The 13,401-nt window shown below is 37.7% G+C and overlaps 2 protein-coding genes across 4 annotated transcripts in view; one reads left to right on the forward strand and one right to left on the reverse strand.

Moving 5' to 3' along the window:
• CMSS1 (cms1 ribosomal small subunit homolog) overlaps nucleotides 1-13,401 on the forward strand; it is a 372,794-nt gene that overhangs the window by 96,430 nt on the left and 262,963 nt on the right. The gene's annotated exons all lie outside the window — the stretch shown is intronic.
• The window catches only part of FILIP1L (filamin A interacting protein 1 like), a 293,518-nt gene that overhangs the window by 84,799 nt on the left and 195,318 nt on the right, over nucleotides 1-13,401 (reverse strand). The gene's annotated exons all lie outside the window — the stretch shown is intronic.

Genomic DNA, 13,401 nt, shown 5'->3' on the forward strand with positions numbered 1-13,401 from the left:
CAGTTGATTTTTGTGTATTTATCTAGCTTGTACTTTACAATCTTGCTGAGCTTATTTATTAGTTCTAGTAGTTTTCTCAGTGGGGTTCTTAGTGTTTAATTGTTACTACTATTATTATCATTGTTATCAGTTTAACAAAAATGTTCCAAGATTGTTCATCTTTCCTAAAAAACATTGATATTTGATCTGTGCCTAGATCTAAGTTTTTATATGACCTTGTGAGCTACTTTTGGCTTTCCAGGTGGCATTAGTAGTAAAGAACCCGCCTGCCAATGCAGGAGTTGTAAGAGACATGAGTTCAACCCCTGGGTCGGGAAGATCCCCTGGAGGAGGGCATGGTAACCCACCCCAGTGTTCTTGCCTGGAGAATCCCATGGACAGGGGAGCCTGGTGAGCCACAGTCCATAGGGTCACAAAGAGTCAAACATGACTCAAGCAACTTAGGTGCTGCTGCTGCTAGGTCACTTCAGTCGTGTCCGACTCTGTGTGACCCCATAGACGGCAGCCCACGAGTCTCCCCCCGTCCCTGGGATTCTCCAGGCAAGAACACTGGAGTGGGTTGCCATTGCCTTCTCCAGTGCATGCAAGTGAAAAGTGAAAGGGAAGACTCTCAGTCGTATCTGACTCTTAGCAACCCCATGAACTGCAGCCTACCAGGCTCCTCCGTCCATGGGATTTTCCAGGCAAGAGTACTGGAGTGGGTTGCGATTGCCTTCTCCCAAGCAACTTAGCAGGGATGCTTTATATGTATATATCATCTGTCTTAGTTTTATAGTTTGAAGAAAACTTTATTCCACCTATAAGCTGTATGAGCATACATTAACACTATTATCTGTTGAGATTTATAGTATTTTTGTAAAACTTAGTTTAGAAAAGAAAAAATTTCCTGTATCATTTTCTCTGAAAGAAGAAAGTGGCCATAGATTACAGTGGCTCACAGGTTCATATTAGTTTTTATCTCTTATTTTGCTTTATTTCTGATTTTCCAGAAAATTTCTAGGGACAGTTTGGAGTTCATGAATCATGTCCTTTTCCCCTCACAGGCAGTGCCATATCCAAATAAGTAGCATTCCTTGTTTTGGGGACAGCATAAAGAAAGTATATGTGGGCTTTACTTCTACAATCTGTTACCGTTGATGCGTCTGTGGTCACTTTGTTCACTGCATCAGGCAGATACTACTGCAAATAAGTACAAATATCATTTGAACTGCCTGAGCTTCTGCTCTTGCATCAAATCCCTGCTCTGTAGCTTTTACAAAATGGCAACCCACTCCAGTATTCTTGTGTGGAGAATCCCATGGACAGTCCATGGGGTCGCAAGACGACACAACTTAGCAACTAAACCACCACCATCACCTGATAGCTCTGAAGACCTCTTGGGGAAGTGCTGACAAGTAAATGAGTGTGGTCTGTGGACCTGACTCTGAAAGTGTCATCTCGTGCTGTCCCTGTCCTCATCCCCACTACTATCTTCTGTGATGTCTTGAGCTTCCCATGCAAAGGCTTCTTTTCTTGTGTGTTTTAGTTCTTCATTATGCCAAAAAAAGAAAAAAAAATGCAAAGTTACTAATGAGTAACTTGTTTCTGAAAGAAAGTTGGAATTAACCTACATCTGAATTTATTGAGAGTCAATTGACCGGGCAATGTATGGTAGCAAATAAAAGCAAAAAGAATACTATCTAAAGCCTGGCCAAATGAATTGCATCTCTAGAATGAAATAATATGCAGCCACTTTTTTTTTTAAGGTAGAAAGATCTCTTTTATGAATTACTTATGATATATGCTTACAGTAAATTTTTAGAAATATACACGGAAACCTATTAGCTCCAGTTTACCTTTGGGGAGTCGGAAGTGAGGAAAAGTCAGAGAAAGGTTAATTTTCATTTTACTTTTATAAATCTTCACTTTATACTTAATTTTTATTTTGTGCGTTTCTGTTGATTTAAATTTTCTAACTACGTTCTTGTGTTATTGTTTGTTCACTTCTGTGTCATTTCTAACACATAAAGATGTGGAGATGATAATATGATGAACCCCTTTGGGCCCCCCTTACAGCTTCAGTAACTAACTCTTGGCCAGTCTTGTTTCTTCTGTATCACCCTACTGAAGGGTAGCAGAATATGCCACCAAAAATATATCTCCTTAGTATAAGAAATGTTTTGAGCTGACTGTTTAAATAAACAGCAGGTATAGGAAAAGTTCTGAAAATAAGAGTAGAGTTACTCTTCTGTAAGGGAAATATACGTTTATGAAGGAAATCTCTGTGTAAGGGTATCTCCAGAGAAGGATGACTAAATTATAAGAGAAGCTTATCAGCAAAGAAGGCACCAACTTAAATCTGAATAACAACCATACACAAGCTTTTTCTGGTAACTTCCCGTAACTGGCTACCCTTTTCCTCATTCCTCACTACTCTTCTTTCTTTTGTCTTTAGATGAAGGTGGTATTTAGAATTGTAGTTTAGGTCATCTTATAGAGTTTCTCATTTTCCCTGGGTATCTCCTATGTATACATGAGGTATATATGTTAATAAACTTCTGTTTGGTTTTCTCTTCTTAATCTGTCTTTTATTTCAGTGGGTCTCAGCCAAGATCTTGAAAGGGTAGAGAGGGAATTATTTTTCCTCCACTATGCTATGCTTCTCAATCTGGATTATTTTGAAGCAAGTCCCAAACATCCTATTCCTGTCATTTTCCTTACTGTGCTGTCCCCTGAAGGCATTCGAGGCTGTAACACTGCCCCCACCCCATGCCTTTTTATGTTTACCAGGCAGTAAAAAATCTGCCTGCCAATGTAGGATACCCAGGTTGATTCCTGGGTCAGGAAGATCCCCTGGAGAAGGAAATGGCAACCCACTCCAGTATTCTTGCCTGGGAAATCTCATGGACAGAGGAGCCTGGTGGGCTGCAGTCTGTGGGGTCACAGAGTCAGACATGATTTAGTGACTAAAGAATAACAATCATTACATATTTTAAATTAAAATATTGTTAATAAGACACTATCTGTAAGAAAGTATGAATTAGCTATCACTATTTAATAAAAAGGAGAATTTGAACATCTGAAATCTAAAGAAACTTTCTTTGGGTTTTTTGCATGATTTGGTGAGTTGTGAGCATTCAGTCATGGTACAGGAACAATTCATTCTGAAGCCACAAACCTCTTTGGATTCCTGAGGCTTCTTTTTGGAACTGGAAGTGGGAACTGACTGACTGCCCCACATGTTCCCTAACAAAATAAAATCAATTTGAAAGAATACAGACTTATACAGAGAAGACAAGGAGACATGTTTCAAGATTAAACTCTTCCAGTCTAGAAGAGAATTCATTTGCTGCCATCCAGATGTTTTTTCAGGATGAAGTTTTCTCTCATTTCTCTGCTTTGTCATCATTGAGGCATCCTCACTTAGATTTCAACACAGGTGAAAATTAAGGAGTGATTTCTCCCTCTTCTAGCATTTTTGTTGTTTTGTGCTTCTTACTTTGTTTAATGATAAAATCTTATCCTTCAGAGGAACGGTGAGAGTAAGCCACTGAATTCTTCTATATGAAGAAGCCACGCGAATTCTCTATCTTTGTATCCACAAATAAACACATGAAAAGACCATTCATTTAATCTATGTGCTGTCCTAATGGCTCAATGCTGTCATGCTTGGAAGTATGTCTGTAAAACAGCTGGAGTGTTCTTGAGAAGATTATTAAGTGGAGTTTTGATTAATTGACAAATATGTTTAGAGTAAGAAGTAATTTGACATAAACCAAATGACAGATGAGCCTCACAGGGAAATGGTCTTTTTATGGCCATTTGTATTTGGTCCTCACTAATGCCATTACTGATAAATATTGCATTTTGAGATCACCTGCATATGATTCTCTTTTCCCCCAATTTTTTCTTTACATATATATGCACACATATATGTATACATATGTTTGTATACATACATATATATTGCAGTGTTTGTTATGACATGAAATGCTTTGAATGTCGTATGTATTCAGAACAAAAAAGTGAAAGTCACACAGTTGTGTCCGACTCTTTGCGTCCCCACAAACTATATAATCCACGGAATTCTCCAGGCCAGGATACTGGAGTAGGTAGCCTTTTCCTTCTCCAGGGGATCTTCCCAACCCAGGAATTGAACCAGGATCTCCTCATTGCAGGCGGATTCTTTACCAGCTGAGCTACCAGGGAAGTTAGAACCAAAAAAAAAAAAAAAAAAAGGCGTACTATGAAGTGACAGACTATATGGTAGAAATTACTTATATTGAAGAAGCACATACTCAGCCTCATAAATCCTGCAAATATGTTTCTTCTGAAACATTTTCTGAAGATATAAATTATCTGTTCACCAGGCATCTCAAATATTTCATGCTGTCATTAGGCAAGTCATGGAAATAAATGAGAAAATGCTATGGTCATAATGTATTATGCATGATAAATAGGGAAGATACGTGAGGAAGTGAGAATTGGTGGGTAGAAATTGAGTTAAATAGGAGAAATTGATTGAAAATTCTCACATACTCCTAATCAACCAAATTATTAAAAAGGGAATTTGACAAAGTGTGCTTTGGATTCCACAGAGTTAGCAAGTCAAAGTTGTCTGTGGAAGGCTACTACTATAAGCAGTATGAGCTACTGCCAGATTTGTCATGTGGTAGGAAAGGTGAGCCAGGTTCCTGACTTGGGACTTTACAGCTCTTGTGGGATTGTACAGACCTTTCAGAGAAAGAGCAACAGAAGCAGTGTTTCGGAGGATTGGTGCTGGTAGGCTATTAATTAGAATTTGAATTTGATGAGGAAAAGGAAATACACCGAAATTATATTGACATTGGCAAAATATTCCTTCAAGAAAATGTTATGTTTGAGTGTGTTTTTTATGATATGTCAGATTTTTTTTTTTTTTTTGTCAGAAGTAATACATCTTTAAAATCAAATTCCAAGTCAGTGGGAAAGTCTGATTCGGGTTATGAACATTCACTCACTTTACATGCTTTTTAACATGTTTTAAAACGAAATCAGATTCAGGATTAGTCTCAGGCAAAGTTATAAAGTAAGAAATGGGTACTCTCCTTCATTGAAAGTGATAATATAAATGGTCTATTTATATCAGTAGAATGTAACTTAGCTATAGTTTTTAAAATCCTGAAAAGTTTTATAACTTTTGACCTAGCATCGAAAACTTTATTCTATGGCAACAGTCAGGAAGGCATAAAAATTAACCGGGGTGTGAGGCTTTTCTTCATAGTGTTCTTTATAAAAGTGAAAAAGTAGAATGAAGCTAAATGCCCACAATAGGGAATTTAAATAAATTACATCTGTATGACAGTAGTATTCATGTACTTAAAAATTATAACATTCAGGAGTAGTTGGTGATTTAGGAAAATGTTCGTGTTTTCGTCAGTGAAAAAAACAAGATACAAAAACTATGCAAAGTATGAGTTGAGAGAGTTATTTTTAGAGTTATTTTTAGTTTTTTTAAATAGTTAATATTTCTGATGTTCTTAAACCAAAATTCTACCTTTGGATGGTTCTCTCCTCCAGTGCCTTGATAAAGGACCCATCCTGTTTTATATCTGCTTTCAGTAGAATAATCCCAAAGCTCTCAAGCATATTTTGCTTCCTCTACCAAAATTGACTTGTTTTATATATTATTCTCTACAGCTGGGCTAAGTGAAAAGAACTAATCTAGAAGATAATTTTTGAGAAGATATTAATGGAAAGTACTAAATTCAAATGTAACAACTTTTTCTACATTCTAGTCACTTTTTCAGTAAATATTTATTAAACTTCTCCATGCACTTGGCCCTATAGAAGGAGTTGTGAACAAAGTAAATCAGAAGCCCACTTTCCTTACTATGGGAATATTTGATTTTTTATAATTCCTTTAGTCAAGATGATGTGTTTAGTGTGGGGATCTTGTGACACTGTCTTGCCCGAGGACCAGTGGAGTCTGTTGGCGCACTTAAAAACCGTCATTTGAGGTTAGGCTTCATTTTGAGTATGTGATAGACTGTGCTTTTCATAATATCATTGCATTAACCTTTCTGTTTATGATTTCCATAAGGGGGAGATAGGTCTCCATGGTTTAGGAGATGAGGGGGAAATTATTGAGTACTATGGTGGCCAGCTCAGTGTTAAGAGTTAGATCCTTAGGACGTTCAGCAACACCCCTATCTAAAGGGAATAAGATACAACCAGGCCTAGAAAATTACCCCTTATTTGTGCCTGCTCTGTATTCTCAGCTGTCATTCTACGTGAAACACAACATGACACTTGTTTTTGTGTCTTTGTTCCCCATACCAAAGGGTGTGTCCCTTGGAAATTCTTATTCATCATCACATCCTTAGCACCAGCATAGGTTCCAATTAGGTTTCTTCCTAGCGATCCATAATCTGCCCAGTGGTGTAGTAAAGCATATGCAAATGAACTAACTTGAAGAAAGGTAAATTTGCAGAAAGATGCCAATGCATACTGACTGTCAGCCACCATACTTAGCACTTCCTATGCATTGTATAATTTAGTAATTTCAGCAACCTGTGAGATCCGTATCATTTTATTAACAGATGGTAAAATTGAGACTTAACAGAGACTAAGTACTTTGTTCAAGGTTAAATAGCTAGTAGGACCAGATGAGAGGATCGGAGCATGGTTCAAACTCCTGTTGGTTCTGATTCCAGAGCCTATGCTTTTGACCCAGTACTATATGTACACCCTTCTAAGGAAAGGCCTTCCTGTACACTGATATTTACTCATCATTTATGCCGGGCATTTCCTATTCTCATGGCTGGCCAAAGCTGTTTGGCTTCATCTTCTCATGAGATATAATATATTTGCCAGCAAAGTTTACCTATAAGTTGGAAATTCAGGATACAGCTTATTTCTAATGTTCCACCTTGATTTCCATTTATGAGGCAGAATTTTCCATTTTGACATGGCTTAATGACTCTTCTTCCTCTTGGTATTTTATAGCCAAATGGAACAGAAGTTTGGGGCTGCCTTTCCACATTCAGTTTTTGAATTCCTGTCTTATAGAGCTGTTAAGCTAGTAGCTATGGACCAGTTAGATATATTTATCCAAGACTTACTGTATGTCCTGCACTTTCCTGGAACTGTGTGGGTTGTTGGATAATTATACTTTTTAATATCCTTTTTGACTGACCTTTCATAATGTTGCAACACCAGTGTCAGTACCACAGAATGAACACCTGCATCTTCTGTAGATGTTTTATGAAGGTCTTATCTTTTCAACTGTGGTATAATTACGTCTTAACTTTCTTTGGAATAGTAGCCACAAGGGTTGAGCACCTAGTAATGATTCTGGGGAGAATATCACTCACTATGTTATCAGAGCTAGCCTCTGGTCTGGCCCTACTTCTGTTTAGCAGCAAGATTAGGGGTTTCTAACTGAGTCTTGATAGGCCTCGCTTTTCACAATTCAGAAATGAGAGGACTGGTCTTTATTGATAGATCTTTACTCATTTAAATTTAGGATTGAGAGATTTCTGTAATCTTTTATGGCTGTCTCATAGATTGATTCTCTGTGGTGGAATAAACGGAATAGAAAGGCTGTAAATTGACCTGAATTTGCAAAGGTGATATTAAGTTCAGTTTCTAATATATAACATTCAAGAAGCGATAGGATGTACCTAAATCTAGATATCCTCTAAAAATGGAAACACTGCTGACGTAGATTTGAATCTGGTGGTTGAGGTGCTATCATTCTCACTGACCTGTGTTGCTAGTGTGGCTTAGAATAATAGGATTGAAGTAAAAGATACTTATTGATAATAGTATCACGTAATCACAGTGTTTTAAATCTGAAAGAGACACACAAATATAGCCTGTTCCATTTCTTTACATACAAGGTTGGAGAAATGGAATGTGCCCAAATCTGGTCTAGCTGCAGATCCAGTTTGCAGACCAGCATCCCCTTTCTCCAAGTTCCCAGTTCATCCCTCTCTGAGCTTGTTATATTTCCTTTTAGACTGCTTTTTAACATTTGTAGTATTCTTTTGTGAGCAGTAAATTCATGAATCGTTGTACATCTAAATACCCACCCGGAATTATTTGTAAAATTTTGTTCAGCTTTCTGGGAAGGAAAAGCAATCAAATAGCATCATCATTGTAGCCGAGTTTTGACCTCTATAATTAAATGGTGTTGTATAGAAACCACTGAATTATGCAGTTACAAGGGTATGGTTTTGTGACATCTGCTGAAAGTTAAGTCATGATGTACAGTCCTAAGTGAATGGGTTTTTTGGTTATCCTCGTGAGGATATCTCTGCATCCCTACCCTTACCTCCTGTTAGATCTGAGGTATATGAACACTGGGCTGATCACACTGTGAGTCTCTGTAGAGTTGCAATATAAAATATGTTTGTGGTGGTCTCCATTTTGTTCTGACAAAGGTCAAATGGAGATCTGCCATCCATTCCACTACTTGCAAGACATAGCCTTGAGAATATGTAATACATATAACTCCTTGCCAGAAAACTGAAAGGAAATGATTGCATTTGAGTACAATGCATTCTACAACAATAGTTTAGTGTGCATGAAATTTAAAACTGCTGGCTTTCCAAATAGGATTTTTAAAAAGTAGACTTTAGCTTATTTATTTTTTTAAAAACATTATGCCCTCTGTGTTATGCTTTGTGGGATATTTTTAAAAGCTGGGATTTAAGACCAAAAAATTTGAAAATCCTAATGGTAATAGTTGCAAGATACTGGATCCTCTTAAAGTACTGTAGTTTAATGTGTTTATTGAATTCTCCTGACTATTTTATTTTCATGAATATTTAATGTATTATGTTTTTGTACCATACTGATGCTTTTTGTCCCTACCCATCATGATTTCATGGTGCCCTGAAAGCCTTGGTATCAAATCATAAAGGCTACAGTGGTGTCTCTTGTCTTACACATGCACAAATGAGTTGGGGTTATATGCCAGTGAGTAACTCATCTACTTCCTTCTCCTAGTATCTACTGTAGGACCTGGCATGTAGCAGGCATTTAATTAATTGGGGTGTTTTTGGTTTGGGTTTTGGATGGTTTTTTTTTTTTGGTATTGGTTTTGGTTTTAGTTTTGGTTTTAGTGAATGAGTAAGTGGCTGGCAGCAGTAAATAGCTAAGTAACTAGTTTAACTAAAAAATTAAATAGATTAATACACTCATTCATTTACATATATTTCAAGGGAGTATTCAAAACCTCTAGAAAGAAGATTTGATGTCTTTTGAGAGAAGTCTTTGAAAGTAATCCAATACATTCAGTTAACAGGAAAGTCAAACATGGCTCAGTGTTTCATTCACCTTTCCTGGTGTCCATCTAGAAAACAGGCCTGTCATAGTAGAAAAGAGTTAATGATAGAAATCTTTATAAAGTTGCTTCAGCCAAAGAGAAATATGTAAATGCTTTGTTCTTTACTAACGACTTAACCCAAGGTGTGGTCAAGGCAACAGCCTTGAAGCTGGTTCCTGCTGACTTTACTGCAAAGACCCTTCTGCCCCCGGAGCCACTGTTCTGTCTAGTCACACTTGGGCAGGACAGCAGCAATAAATTAATTCTGCCTGTGACTCGTTCCTTACTACGTGGCTTTTGAGAAGCTACCATTTGAAGTCCTGCTTTATAAGATCACAATTATCAGTGCTAACCTTCTTGGCCAAGATATTATGAAAAGTAATTTAAGGTTTTCAAAAAATCCATAGTTGAAGTCACAGTTTTAGACAGAGTTGCCATAATACTATTTGTTTCCCACTTCAGTGGTGGTTTCAAGGCCAGAAGTGCAATAATATATATGATTAGTATACATGGTTTGCTTTAGTGTTCTAAGAAAGAAAGTATGATTTAAAAAAAAAAAATAGGAAACATTTTTTTTTTCTTTACAGCCTTTTCCCCCATTGAAACTGAAAAAGGAAAAAAAAATTATGCAAGCTATTTTGAAAGTACAAACAAAATTGGCATTTCACTTATGGGAAAATTTTGCAAAACTGCACTGACTAAAAGTGATTTTTGTTTTGGCTTTCCTGTGAAGCCCTCCAGAAAGGCCAAAACTTACTGGCATTGCTTTTGTATAAAACCTTTCACATAGACTCCACTTGTAATTCAGCCAAGTACGTAATTCAGGTCATCAGTGACACACATATCCACACATTGGAGCTGGTTGGTGAACAGAAAGTTGTCATGAAATGTGGACATAATATTATTTTATGGACAGACCAAACTGCACAGATTACAGTGAAGGAAACTTTGTATTAACACACTTGGGAACAGGGTTTCCTGAGCTGTTCCCCGCCCCCACCCTTCTGCAGTGGGAAAGCCAATTGTTTACTGATTACAACAACGACATCACTTGGCAGACATTTTGGCCTAAACTCAGTGTGTGACATCAGCCTCCTTTAGGGTTTTCCACATAAAATGAATTCTCCAAAGAAAACACAGAAATGGAGCCTGAATTTGAAATCCATTATTACACCCTCTAAGGTCTCATTAACTATCTTCATCATGTATTTCTTAATTTTTATTTAATTTCCAAGTAGAGGTTATCTAACACTAAAAATAGGAGCTCTGAACGTTCACAGTGTTTTTTCAGAGTTCCAGTCAGAAACTATGTTATAGTTATAGAGCTATATTTATAGCTGTATTCACTCAAACCACTTTTATGGGGGTTATGATTTCTTTGTTTCTTTGTACTGAGGGTCGCTGATTCGGGGGTGGCTTACATCACTCTGTTAGAGAAGGAAGTAAACATTATTCTTTGACTTCTAAGAAAAAATTAGTCTTGTTTTTGTGAGGGGTGGCTGTATGTTTGAGAGGAAGTACTCTCACTAAAGTTAGGTTTGTGTTCTGTCATTTGTTGTCATAGAATGAGACATGTGAATGGTACTTTACTCTCTTGTGCAAACACCTCCTCAGTATATATTTACCTGAAATTGCTAGTTCCCCCATTTCCTCTTCATGAGGTGGTGTTCATTTAATATTTTTATGCACATGGCCTTAAAGCAAGTAGAAGTCAGTTATGCCTTATGAGGCCCACAGTCTCCCTGCTACAAGCATGGTGGCAGGAAGGGCCAGTGAACCAACACCGCCAAGCTACGGGAACTGTGATGTACAGGCGGAGCAGAAGTATTGTCTGTGTTATCGTGTGAGTTGAGAACAGGCTTAACACTTCCATCTGGAAGCTGTACCTGGGCAAACAGAAATAGGTGAATATTCCCATGTCTTCTGGAATGGCTAAACACGGAATGAGAATCACTGCAGTCATTTTTTTCCAATTTTGGGGATTAATAGCTTGTTTGCTTTCATTATTCTTCAAGAGAGAAAAACTTTGTGTCCTATATGGCTAAGAAAATATGATCTTTTAAAATTCTCCCCCTTAAACTACTTTGATACATGTGGAAATACCATTTTTAATATACTGAGTCCATGGTGTACAATTTACATTCATCTCACAGTTTTCATTTGCTCTAGCCATAGCGTTTATTCCTATTGCTCTTGTGTTCTCATTTCTCAGTGCTTCCCTTTTACTCTCTATTGACCTGAATAATCTTCACCATCTGCCTCCCAACTTTATAGTGTTACTTCTGGATAGCCCTTCTCAACCTTCCTTCAGAAGACATTAGAGACACAACCGTGAGCATTAGGACTATACCACCAAGAGCCTTCCACATTTCCACGCTAAATCTGTATCCTCTTGTCTTCTCTGTTAATGTTTGGTAAGCCCCTGGGGCAGGGCTTTACCTGCCTACTTCTTTGTTCTGTGGTGGGCAGCACTCTGACCCTGGTGAATAAATATTCATAATAATGAGAGATGAAAGGAAGTGTCTGTGTTCAACAAGTCAGTGCCAAGTAAGTGTGGAGGCCAAACGAGGCCATGGCCGCCAACCCACAGGGGTTCGAAACAGTATTTAATATGACATTGCCTTATTGAATACCAAATTGTATACTGTAATGTCTTAATCAAATCTTCCCTCGGTGCCAGACTTCTTTTGCTCGTTTAACTTGCCCCTGAAGATACTTCAGGTTCATGAGGGGCAAAGTAACAAGACCCCTGTCTATGTGGTGAGTAGAAAACAAACCCCTGGTGAATGTAGAGGAAGAAACTGGATGGGAGGGCCATTGATGTAATTTGGATACCTCGCTAAAATATGAATTGTAAGTAGTCAAATACAATAGTTGAGACTACTAGTATTTTAGAAAAGGGAACTCACAAGTAATTATTTTTTCTGTATTTTCCTGTGATTGTTAGAATCTAGCATCATTAGCCCTGTAACTTGTAAGAGAAGTATCCATGGAATAACAAAAGTGAAATGAAGATCCAGTAAAAATTTGAGATTGGTTATTTTCCCTCTTTGCAATACTAATAGAGAAGAGTCATTGTCCTTTCAATTTAACAGGGATGTGCAAACTTTTTAAGGAGATTCAGAATAAAGAGTCAAAGTTGAGCAAAATAATCTGCCTTCCATATGGTTATAAAATATTTACTAACCGTTTTCTCCCTTCTCTAAATACTAGTTCACATTCTAAGCTTCTGCGTTCTCATTTCTTATTTATTCTTCAGAGTGTTGTGATTTGGCTTCTGCTTTCACTGTTTTATTGAAATGCCTCACTAAGTTCTTCAGTGTCTTCCTTATTGCCCATCCTTTTCTATATTATCTGGTGCTGTTTGACTGCTCACTCTTTCTTGAGAGTCCTTTCTAGTTTGGCTCTTTGCTTTCTCTTCTGATTCTTCTAGTCCTTCACCCTTCTTTATTCTTTCTCAGCTTCCTTTCTTGACCCTTTTTTTTTTTTTTTTTTTTTTGGATAAAACCCTAACTTGATGGGTTGTTGTGTTGTTTTCTAGAGTTCCCATCTCAATATTCTCTCCCCGCACCAAACCAACACCCATAGCTTCAGCTCTCATCAGCTGCAAATACACATCACCAGCCCAGCCTTTCCCAGACCTACATTTCTAACCATAGATTGTCTATTTAGATATATTGTTCTCCCTACTGGACAGTGGAACACTCCAGGTTCTTCATGCTCAACTTGTCTGAAGCAAGACCCCCTTCCCCCTTTTGAACCAGAAACCCTGCAACAAGGAAAAGCTGTGCGCTACGCCTACATTGTGTACCCTGGTGAATAACCAGGAGTGTAACTTTCTGTTTTCCTTGCTCTGCTCTCTAGTCACATTGGTCACGACTTCATATTGACTATACCTCATAAATAATTCTCGTTACACCCTGTTATCCCTAACCCTCTAGCCATTGGAACACATATCGGCCTCCAGGTTAAAGCTCCTCCTGTCTTTCTTCTATCTTTCCTTAATGGTTCATTAAGAAAGCATCCCTAAGCAACTCATTCTCCTTCTCATAACTTGTCATTTGTTCCTTCTTGCCAACAGTATAAAATCCAGCGCCTGTGGCCAGCCT

This window comes from Cervus elaphus, chromosome 31 (genome assembly GCF_910594005.1).
Source record: "Cervus elaphus chromosome 31, mCerEla1.1, whole genome shotgun sequence".
Taxonomy (NCBI): Eukaryota; Metazoa; Chordata; class Mammalia; order Artiodactyla; family Cervidae; genus Cervus; species Cervus elaphus.